At 47.4% G+C, this 11,910-nt stretch overlaps 1 protein-coding gene across 2 annotated transcripts in view; it reads left to right on the top strand.

Moving 5' to 3' along the window:
• Positions 1-4,887: 4,887 nt before the first annotated feature.
• UNC13C (unc-13 homolog C) overlaps positions 4,888-11,910 on the top strand; it is a 120,903-nt gene continuing 113,880 nt past the window's right edge. For both annotated transcript variants that reach the window (XM_060259742.1, XM_060259743.1), the window contains exon 1: positions 4,888-4,904. The gene's annotated coding sequence lies outside the window, so the exon portion shown is untranslated. The remainder of the gene's footprint in view (positions 4,905-11,910) is intronic.

The raw sequence follows: 11,910 nt of genomic DNA, 5'->3' as shown, positions 1-11,910 counted from the left end.
AGTTGGATCCAGCCTAAATTTTCCTCTACCACCTTCCTCCCACTGTAGACCACTGATCTCCATGAAATGTATCCAGAGGAAAGACTGGGGTGGGGTGGTGGTGGTTCTGCAACAGGAAGGGGGAATCCGTAGTGGGTCCAGACTAAATTGACAGTTTCCAGCAGTTACTTCCTATCTGGAGACTGCTAAACTCTCAGTCTGGTTCTCTCTAGCACAAAACATCTGATACATCAGAAAGCATCCTTCCCATTCCCTCCACCCCCGTACACATTTTGCTCCACGTTTTGCAAGCTGGTGACACTGATTAAGTTGGAAAGTTGTCTTTTAGAGTTAAGGATCAGCACTGGTCTTAATTATGCTGACAGTGGCTGCTTTCTTGAGGGCTGCTGAGAGAGCGAGAGGGAATGGTTGTCCCTACAGCAGGTGAAGGGGGAGGCTTTATTTCTTGTGCGCTTTTTAGCCTTCCAGGCTGTGTCACAGCAGAACATTTTTTTTTATTTTATACTGAGAATTTCTCTGGTAACCAATTGATTTTTTGACCACACTGAACCATGCATTTCTTTAATTGTGTAGTATAAACATTTCATATAAATTCCTGCATACAAGTTAATGACAGATTGTCTCTGAAGAACTCATTCTTTGTCCTGGGCTGCAATACAGCCTTCTTTCTCAGAATGGCCTGTGCTAATCATCTCTGTATTGTTCCAGTTTCAGTACAGATGCTGCCAAAATGAGCACTCTTAGAAAGGCAAGAGATGCCAAGCTGCTGTTTGTGCTTCTCCATGTAATGCTACTGTGGAAGAAGCCATCAGATTTCTGCCTTTGTTGGTCCTCATCAGCATGCAAGGCAAATCATCAGATTTGTGTAATAACAATAATACAAGCGTCCAGCTATGGTCGTGGAGCATGGCTTAAATGCTGGCAAAGAGGAAGTGAATAACAGGGGTGGATCTCAAATTGTTTTTAGTGGTGTTTGTATGTTTGCTTGTCTCTGTGTTCATGGGAATTGATTCTTGGCAGCCAGAAGACAGAATTCTGTTCTTTCCATCTTTGCCCTACAAGCTGTGACGCTCCTTGGATTCACGCCTCATCACATGATACGCATTCAGTCTATATGGGCAAACGTAAACAGCTGACCTGTGTGATCATTAGATAGGGCTGTAAGTAATCCCGCTGCTTGCAGTGGTGCCTACTGCCAGGCCTGGCTGCAGTTGCCCTAAATGCTGCCAGCTGCATCTGAAATTGCCTCTTGATGCATGACTGTGGTTCATGGGAATGCCTCTTGGGACCAGAGGTGTGTGCAGGCCCTCTGTGCTTGCTGGGGAGGGAGCACTGCATTGCGGTGACTTCTGCTGCCCTAAGAGAGTGAGAGCATGCCGTGGTCGGTCTGAAACCTTGACCAAAAACTCTGTAGATGCTCAGGAGCACAAGCTTTCCCTCTTGTATAGGGCAGAAGGTTTCCTTTCCCCTCCCCACCCCCTGCCAAAATTACTGTATGCAAAACTGCTAATGTTCTCCAGGAAGTGGAAAAGACACTTGGCTTAATCCCAAGGTGGGTCAATAACAACCTGGCCACTGACTCCCAACAGATGTTCTTGCCGGGCTTCTTGGGGGTTATTTTAAAACCCATAAGCCGAGGAGCACCCAATCAGGAGCACAACATTCCTTCTGGCTAGAGCCAAATGGCACCATTTCAACAGGCAACAGGTCTCTGGAAACAAGAGCTCGTTGATGCAGGGCAGTGAGAGAGTTCAGGATATGACTAACAGGAGCTTGGGGGAGGCACAGTGGGAGGCTTCTAGTGTCCTGGCCCCACTGGGGCACCTCCTGATGGCACTTGGGGTTTTTGGCCACTGTGTGACACAATGTTGGACTGGATGGGCCATTGGCCTGATCCAACATGGATTCTCTTAAGCTCCACCCCTGCCACACATTTTGTTAGCCTTTAAGGCGCTACTGGTGGACTCTTGCTCTTTTCAGCAGTAAGACAGAGTCACAAAAGCTGCTGCTTCTATGAAGGTGAAGAACTTATTGGCCTGTAAGGTTAAATCTGGGTTACAACATCAAGCAGATAAAGCCTCCAACATATTCTTTAAAAGTTGCTCTGAAGAAATCTCACCTTACTGTCCCAAGAGGAACTTTTTCCCGTGAGTGTACCAAGCATGAGGCCCACAGTGGATGAACCCTGCCTCCTCTCTCTGCGAATCCTCCTGGGGAATGTCTCTTTCTGCCATCACTCATTTCTGTTGGCCTCCAAGGAGCTCACGGCAGTGGGCAGAGCTCTCTTCTCCCCGTTCTAGCCCCATTTCAGCCATCAGAGATAGCTTTGGCATAGTTTGTTTTTTTCAACAGCGGTTTGTGCCCAGGAGTTGCAACCAAAACACAGACGTGATCCCTCTATTACTGTGTAAATGGGCAAAACCAGGAGAGCAACGAGGGCTAACTTTGGAAATCCAAATCCAGCACTGGATGGAAGATTGCATTTTGTGCATACATCTTTGAAACACTTGCTTTCTGCTATGAGTAAAAGGCATGTCCTCGTCTGCAACACTTGGGTTATTTGCTGCTTTTACTTAGATAGGGCAAACTCTTGTGCTGGCATTTCATTTTACACTCTTTAATTCCTTTTGAAGTGCAGTGAATTTTCTAAAATTGAAAGCATTTGGAGTTGGACCTGGACGCAAACAGGTAGACTGAGTCAGTTGGCATAGGAAGGGCTGGAATAGAGCAGCCCCACCCCAAACCAAGAGATATCTTTTATATGTATAAGAAAGTGGGTTCTTCCTTCAGCCAACAGATGAGGAATGGAGGATGGCAGAGCCTTTGCATTAAACCAAAAATGCCTGGGAAGAAAGCAAACTTTTTGGAACTAAAGTACCCACCTGATGAAATCAGGAAACAGATTAACCAAGTCAGAATGATACCCGGAGAAGACCTGTTACAAGACAAACCCAAAAAAGACAATAACAGAACACCACTAGTGGTCACACACAACTCTCAACTGAAAACAGTTCAGCATATCATCAACAACTTACAACTTCTCTTGAATAGTGACAGCTCTCTTTCAAAAGCACTGGGGGGTAAACCTTTTCTTGCACACAGACAGCCCCCTAAGCTCAAACAACTCCTCACCCAAGACAATACAACATCTCATCTGAGCATGGACACTGGTACCAGAGCTTGCAGTAAACCCAAGTGCCAACTTTGCTGCCACAGACACCCAGACAACACAATCACTGGACCTAACAGCATTAACTACACCGTCTCAGGCTCATTCACTTGCTCATCTTCTGACATTATATATGCCATTAAACGCCAACAATGCCCTTCAGTTCTCTACATAGGACAAACAGGACAAACTCTCTGCCAAAGGATAAATGGACACAAATCTGACATCACGAATTACAGGACTGAGAAACCTGGGGGGGAACACTTTTAACCTTCCAAAGCATTCAGTGGGTGACCTCAAAGTAGCTGTTTTACTGTAAAGGAAGTTCAAGAACAGAATGGAGAGAGAAATTGCTGAATTACAAATTATTATGAAACTTGAAACAAACACCTCCCCAGGACTGAACAGGGATATTGGGTTTTTATCTCATTACAGATGCTAAACCCACTCTCAGAACTTCAAGAACAGAATGGAGAGAGGAATTGCTGAATTACAAACTATTATGAAACTTGGAACAAACACCTCCCCAGGACTAAACAGAGAAGTTGTTTTTTTTTTTTTAATCTCATTTATCTCTTTTAGGATAGTGTATCAGAATAATGCTTTTGTATTGACATACACAAGGGATATTGGCTGTTTATCTCATTACATATACTAAACCCATTTTTCCTAATGGCAAACTAGAATGATGTATATATTTATATTACATGTTAAAAGGTAAATTAGTTGGACAGGAAAAACTTGTGGGAAAGAAATGCCTTCTTTTTGACCCAGGTTTATTAGCAATAGAATAATTAACAGGCATTCTCACATTCTGACATGTTACTGTTTTATGGCTTCCCACGCTAAGGCAACCCAGATCGAAGGTCTTCTGAATTTGTTAATTTTACTATTCTGCTATTGGTTTTTAACTTTGTACCACTTGGCATTCCAAACCCCACCAGCTATATGTGGCTCTGCTTACTGTACCTCGTTCCTCATCTGAAGAAGTGTGCAGGCACACGAAAGCTTACCTTCTGAATAAAACTAAGTTGGTCTTGTTTGGTTCTACTAATTCAGACCAACACGGCTGCCTATTTGGATCTAGGCTAGAAGCAGTGAGGGAATGCCTCTTCCCGGGTCACTTGGAGCAATCTGGTGGGCCCAGCCGGGGCCTTCTCTTGCACCCAACATGTAGGGGCTCCTGAGCCGGGACCTCCTGGGAGTCCTGCTGCGGCCCTTGAGGCTGGCCCAGGTGCTGGGGCGGGGGCCTCTGGAGGGGGAGTGCCTGCCTGCTGGCCCAGCGGCTGCTCGGCAGGATGGACGCCAGCGGCGCCCCCGGCCTCCCCTCCCCTCCCCTCCCGGGCGGGGCTCGGGGTGGCGGTTTGCCGCGCGGCCACCAGGTGGCTGCGTCGGGGCGCGGGAGCGAGCGAGCGAGAGAGGCTGCGCTCCAGCCCTGCTGCCTGTTGGGCGGATGGCGCGGTCTCCCATCTTGCGCTCTGCAGCCAGCTTGGCGAGAGCCCGAGCGCCGGGGGACTTGCGAGGGGGCGACGACGACGGCGGCCATGGCTGCTGCGGAAGAGGTCTCGGGCACGTAGCCGGGCGCGCCGCCGCCGAGGGGCAGCCTCACTGATTTGCCTGGTGCTTCTTCCGCCGGCGGGCCAGTCGTTCAGCGGCCGGCATGGGGCTGCAGGAGAAGCGGGCTGCGCGCCGGGGGCGCCTCTGAGATCCCCGCCCGCCCGCCCAAGTTTGCCAGGTAAGTTGGGCGAGGGAGCCCGGCTGGGTGGGCCAGCGCCACGGCACCTCCACCTGCACCTGCACGCGGCCAGGCCGCCGCTCCTCTCCTCTCCTGGCGGCGCGCTCCCCTGCTCGCTCGCTCGCCTCACCTGCAGGCAGGCAGCAGTCGACGGCTGCCCGAGCCAGGCAGGCAGGCAGGGAGGGAGCTTCGCCCGGCGCGAGGTTTCTAGCCGCGCTGCCTCCACGCCCTGCGAGCCCGGCCAAGGGATGCTCGTGGCGCAGCACGCAAGCGGCTGCCTCCTCTCCAAGGCGCTGGGGAGAAGAAGAGCAGCTGCTGTTGCCGCCGGTGCTGGAACCCGGGCGGGGTCGGGGTGGGATAGATGAACCTGGCGCTGCCGCCGGAGGGAGGCCGTGGTGGCCCCCGAAGGGCTTCTCAGCACCGGGAAGCCTGTTTAGAATCAGGCTGCTGAGAGAGGGTCCCGAGAGAGAGAGAACTTGGAGAGGAGGCTGAGTTGATATGGCTTTCCAAGGAAACACAGCCTCTGAGGCTCTGAGCAGCAGCGGGCTTCTGGTTTTATGTTTTCCTGCTCCAAAAGGAGTTTGGCCCAGGCTTCCACTGGTTTTCACCACCCTCCTTCCCTGGTGTAGTTTTTGAGCAGCTAGCAAACCTTGATTGGGAAGAAGGGAGCCTTGATCCAGCCTTAAAACATTAGTGACATTCTCTTAGCAGGGAATTGTGCACAACCAAGATCATGGAAAAATCTTGGTAGCTGCAGATGGAGGAATCAGGAGGGGCACATTTAAAATCAAGGCATAATAAATGGAGCAACTTCACTTTAGCTCCTTTTCAGACGAAATCTGGGAGTAGTGGAATGAAGTGTTGTCCAGTTAGGGGGAAACCACAAAAATTCATCACTATCACAACCAGTAGGTTAATACTGTGTTTGATATTGATATTTTTTTATCTAGCGCCAACAAGTTATGAAGCAGTTAATAACCAGAGTACATTAAAACAAGGATGGATGGATGTAAAGTCGAAAGGATGTCTAATTACCCGTTGGACTCAGCTCTCAAGTAGCATCCACTCCATCTTATTGGGCACTTGGTGAAACATCTGCTTCCCCCTCTTGTTGTAGCTGTGTTCCTCCTGGTCTCTGTGCTGTGAGACTTAAAAATGCAGCAGAACTCTAGGAAGGTGGAGGCCAAACTCTGCAAAAACTTTGTGTTGGTAAAAAGTTCTGCAAAGCAAGGGACTGCAAGAACGTCCACTAGTCTGCAGTCAGTGGTGTCCCTGTGTAGGCCCTCTGCTAGGGACATGCAGCAGAACGGCAGGGAGTGGTCTTCTGGGGGGGTGGGGGGAAGGGTGATAATGCTTGTTATTGCCATTACTTGGATCTTCTTCCTGGGGGTGGCAACAGACTTTTCTATAGAATGGCAGCAGAATGGGCTGCAGAAAGCAAAGCAATAAGCATTGGTGGCTGGAGCCTTGGAGCTCGGCCTGGGGCATTTGTTTAGTATTTTCTATTTACAAAATTTATAACTCATTTTTCTGCAAGAGCCACAAAGACAGCTAATAATTCAAAACATGCATGGTAAATTACGTTATAAAATCATTAAAATAAACCTCTCTCCCCGTCATATCTCATCCAAACAACTTCAAAAAGAGTAAAAGCAGTTAAAATGCATTGAGGGAATGCCAAACTATACCAAAAATTCTCCACCTGCTGGTGGAAGACAGCAACAGTCAGGGAGACAGTTCCAGAGCTTTGGTGCCATGACTGAGAAGATGCTGTACCAGGTTGCCACCTCAGGGAATCTCAAAAGGCCGAGGGGAACGCAAAGCAGGGTCTTGAAAGATAGCCATAATGGGTTGGGTAGGTTTGTAAGGGATTAGGTGGTCCTTCAGGTATGCTGGTCAAGATTAGCACCTTTGAATTGTTCCTGGAAACAAATTGGAAGCAAGTATAGGTGGACCAAGACTGGAGTGATATGATCCCTACAGCCCACACCACTCAGCATGCTGGCTGCAGCATTCTGTACCAGATGACATTTCCAGACATTCTCAAGGGCAGCCCCATGCAAGACCACAAGGCAGTAGTCTAGTCTAGGAAAGGCCATAGCTGGCTAATGAATCAAAGGTGGTAAAAGGCATTCTTGACCACAGCTGTCACCTGCTTATCCAGCAGCAGCCCCCCCCCCCCCCCGACTACAGACCTATTTCTTCAAGGGGCGTGCAATCCCGTCCAGAACAGATGGTGCCTTAAATCCTAGATCAGACCTTCTACCCTCCAGGAGTACTTCTGTTTTGTCAGGATTAAGATTCAGTTTATTCGGCCATATCCTCTCCAAAACTGCCTCCTGGCTCCTGCAGCCTCCCCTGGAACAGCTGGAAGTGTGAGACAGGGTTGAGTGCCAACCAGGCCTTGAATTCAACAGGAGCTCACAGGGGCACAGCTCCTGGACCTTTCTGAGGGTTCCCCCTCCTCCTCCCCACCTTGTCCATTGAACAGTAGGTGCAGCTGCATAACAATCCCTGGATGAGCTCCACCATCTATTTTTCTACAAAATGACCCCTGGTGCCAACCCAGCTCAGATCTTCAGATGATCTTACCCAGCAGTTTCATGTAGATGTTAAAGAGGATAGGGGAGAAGATGGAACCTTGTCAGTCTCCATAGACCAAAGGCCAAGGAGTTGAATAGCAGTCCCCCAGTACCACCTTTTGAAATCTATCCTCCAGGCAGAACCTGAACCACTTCAGAAGAGTGCCTCCCAGTCCCAGTCTAGATACGTGGTCCGGAAGGATACCATGACTAACAGTATAGGAAACCTCTGAGAGGCCCAGGAGATCCAACACTCTTCCTGTGTCCATCTCCTCGTGCAAGTTATCTAGCAGGGTGGCCAAGGCTGTTTCAGCCCCGTAATGAGGCCTGAAACCAGACTGGGAGGATTTAAACAATTTGCCTAAGTAATGCCCAAGACTTGGTGAGAGATGTAAAAGTGATTGCGCCACTTGGGAGCAGTGACCCTAATGTTATTGATTTCACCATTTGTATAAATAGGGAGTTGTCCAAAAAGACCACCACAACCACGTTTAACTTTAAAAGGGGTAAATACACTGAGATGAGGAGGCATGTGAGGAGGAAACTGAAAGGAAAGGTACATACGGTCAAAACCCTTGGGGAAGCTTGGATGCTATTTAAAACTATAATCCTAGAAGCTCAGATAAAATATATACCACAAGTTAGGAAAGGCACAAACAGGCATAAGAAAAGGCCTGCGTGGTTAACAAACAAAGTAATGGAAGCTGTAAAAGGTAAGAAGGACTTCTTTAAGCGGTGGAAAACCAGTCCAAGTGAGATTAGTAAAAGGGAACACAGGCTGTGGCAAATCAAATGCAAGACTGTGATCAGGCAGGCAAAAAGGGACTATGAGGAGCATATTGCAAAAAACATAAAGACCAACAATAAAACTTTCTTCAAATATATTAGAAGTAGGAAACCAGCCAGGGAGGCAGTGGGGCCCTTGGATGACCATGGGGTAAAAGGATTACTGAAGGAGGATAGGGAAATGGCTGAGAAGCTAAATGAATTTTTTGCCTCCATCTTCACTGTGGAAGACGAGAACTTTTTGCCCGCCCCAGAACCACTAATTTTGGAAGGGGTGTTGAAAGACCTGAGTCAGATTGAGGTGACAAAAGAGGAGGTCCTACAACTGATAGACAAATTAAAAACTAATAAGTCACCGGGTCCGGATGGCATACATCCGAGAGTTCTGAAAGAACTCAAAGTTGAACTTGTGGATCTTCTAACAAAAATCTGTAATCTTTCATTGAAATCTGCCTCCGTTCCTGAGGACTGGAAGGTAGCAAATGTCACCCCCATCTTTAAAAAAGGTTCCAGAGGAGATCCGGGAAATTACAGGCCAGTCAGTCTGACTTCAATACCGGGAAAGTTGGTAGAAACCATTATCAAGGACAGAATGAGTAGGCACATTGTTGAACCCGGGTTATTGAGGAAGACTCAGCATGGGTTCTGCAAGGGAAGATCTTGCCTCACTAACCTGTTACATTTCTTTGAGGGGGTGAACAAACATATGGACAAAGGAGACCCGATAGATGTTGTTTACCTTGACTTCCAGAAAGCTTTTGATAAAGTTCCTCATCAAAGGCTCCATAGAAAGCTTGAGGGTCATGGAGTAAAAGGACAGGTCCTCTTGTGGATCAAAAACTGGCTGAGTAATAGGAAGCAGAGAGTGAGTATAAATGGGCAGTCTTCGCAGTGGAGGACGGTAAGCAGTGGGGTGCCGCAGGGCTCGGTACTGGGTCCCATGCTCTTTAACTTGTTCATAAATGATTTAGAGTTGGGAGTGAGCAGTGAAGTGGCTAAGTTTGCGGATGACACTAAATTGTTCAGGGTGGTGAGAACCAGAGAGGATTCTGAGGAACTCCAAAGGGATCTGTTGAGGCTGGGTGAGTGGGCGTCAACGTGGCAGATGCGGTTCAATGTGGCCAAGTGCAAAGTAATGCACATCGGGGCCAAGAATCCCAGCTACAAATACAAGTTGATGGGGTGTGAACTGGCAGAGACTGACCAAGAGAGAGATCTTGGGGTCCTGGTAGATAACTCACTGAAAATGTCAAGACAGTGTGCGTTTGCAATAAAAAAGGCCAACGCCATGCTGGGAATTATTAGGAAGGGAATTGAAAACAAATCAGCCAGTATCATAATGCCCCTGTATAAATCGATGGTGCGGTCTCATTTGGAGTACTGTGTGCAGTTCTGGTCACCGCACCTCAAAAAGGATATAGCATTGGAGAAAGTCCAGAGAAGGGCAACTAGAATGATTAAAGGGCTGGAGCACTTTCCCTATGAAGAACGGTTGAAAAGCTTGGGACTCTTTAGCTTGGAGAAACGTCGACTGCGGGGTGACATGATAGAGGTTTACAAGATAATGCATGGGATGGAGAAAGTAGAGAAAGAAGTACTTTTCTCCCTTTCTCACAATACAAGAACTCGTGGGCATTCGATGAAATTGCTGAGCAGACAGGTTAAAACGGTTAAAAGGAAGTACTTCTTCACCCAAAGGGTGATTAACATGTGGAATTCACTGCCACAGGAGGTGGTGGCGGCCACAAGTATAGCCACCTTCAAGAGGGGTTTAGATAACAATATGGAGCACAGGTCCATCAGTGGCTATTAGCCACAGTGTATGTGTGTATATAAAATTTGTTGCCACTGTGTGACACAGAGTGTTGGACTGGATGGGCCGTTGGCCTGATCCAACATGGCTTCTCTTATGTTCTTATGCCTCATCCAGGAAGGCTTGGAGTTGTCCAGCCAATCCAGGTGTTTTCAGAAGTTGTGCTTATCAGTCCCTTGTGTATAGATCTGAAGCAACAACAAAGTTAGAGTCCAGTGACACCTTTGTCCAACAATGTTTTATTCAAGATATGAGGTTTCATGTACATGCACATTTCCTCAAATGGATAGATAACTCCCGTCCCTTGTCTGTCATTTCTGAATGTCAGTAATATAACAAAGGAAGTGTCAAAAGCTACTGTAAATCCAATCACAAGTTCTGATTGTGGTAGCTTTCTTTCCATTGCAATTGCGGGTAACTCAGCTTGGGTTTTCTGTACTGTGGGCAAAGTCCCTCTGCAGGTTGCTTCCTACTGCAGGAAGCCGCCAGGCACGAGCCCGACACTGACCTGAGGGATGAAGCAGGCTGTTTCACGCATGCAAGCAGAACTGGCTTCATGAGGAGAGCACTCTCTTTGGCAAGGCTCTTCTGCAGCATCTCATTTCTGCACCCTGTTGAGAACTGAACTGGAGACACTAATCCATAATGCAAATCCTTTGGCCAGATGCTGTTGGAACAGAGTCGGATTTTGTCACCCCCAGCCAGCAGAATATTGTAATCAAATGAATAATCCAACCCTTTTGTGGGGCAGCAAGACTCTGCAGCTAGTGGGGAATCCATTTGCATGGCCTGCTGGATCAACAGGTAGGGGACATTGTCCTTTCCCTCCTTCTCCAAGCAGCCCTGGATGAATTTAATGTCAGAATGAGTGATTTACATGCATGTATGAACCTTCACAAGTCATTTTGACTCATAGTAGCAATAATTTAGTTTCATGGTGTTGGAAACCAAGCCAGGAGGGGGAAGGTTGTTGACATACTGGATTTGTCACTGATGGTCATCAGAATCACATTTAGTGTTCAATGTTGCATGGCTCTTTCCTCCTAAAACCTGATTTGAACTGGGGAAATCCATCAGATGGTATTAATAAGTTGCTCAATTATGACCATCAGGATGGATATGAACCAAGAGAAAATTTCTCCTCTAGTGGCCATTCCACCCATGCAGTCTTAATAAACAGATGTTGCTCCAGTGGGTAACTAATGGGAATGTAAAACATGTTCATCAGAATACTCATTTGCATTGCAGATTCTTTTCTGCTTTCTCTTCCACATGAAGAACACAATTCGCATGAGATTCAAAATTATATAAGGTTGTATGTGAAAATGCCCATAAGGACTGTTGTTTAGTTTTTGTATTTATATAATTTTATAATTAAATATTTTTACTCATGTGTACACATAAGAAATTATCCCGCCTTTCCTTCAAGCAGCTCAGGCCAGCGCACAAAGGTCCCTCTTCATTTGATCATCCCAACAACCTTGTGAGGTAGGTTAGGGTGTAAGAAAGCAACTGACCTGGGGTCAACCAGTGAACTTTCTGGCACTGGTGTGGGGGGGAGGGGGCTTTGGACCTGAAACATCCTATTCCAGCACTCTTTGCCATGACACCACGGCTGGCTCTTGAGAGGGTTGGAAACTTATTGACGGTATGGTTGTCAAATATACACTGTCTTCTCATATTGTGGCAGCTTACTGACTTTGGTGTATCCCTCAATCCTGAAACCCTAAAGGACCATAACAGACATTTGCATGAGCTTCTCTTAGAGCCCCAAGAGGCAATGAAGGTCTCCTGAGCCTGGGCCTGTTCTCTTCCCTTCCCTAGC

The sequence above is a fragment of the Heteronotia binoei genome, chromosome 19 (assembly GCF_032191835.1).
Source record: "Heteronotia binoei isolate CCM8104 ecotype False Entrance Well chromosome 19, APGP_CSIRO_Hbin_v1, whole genome shotgun sequence".
Classification (NCBI taxonomy): domain Eukaryota; kingdom Metazoa; phylum Chordata; class Lepidosauria; order Squamata; family Gekkonidae; genus Heteronotia; species Heteronotia binoei.
Note: the sequence above shows the minus strand (reverse complement) of the source record. Positions and strands in the feature narration are given on the sequence as shown.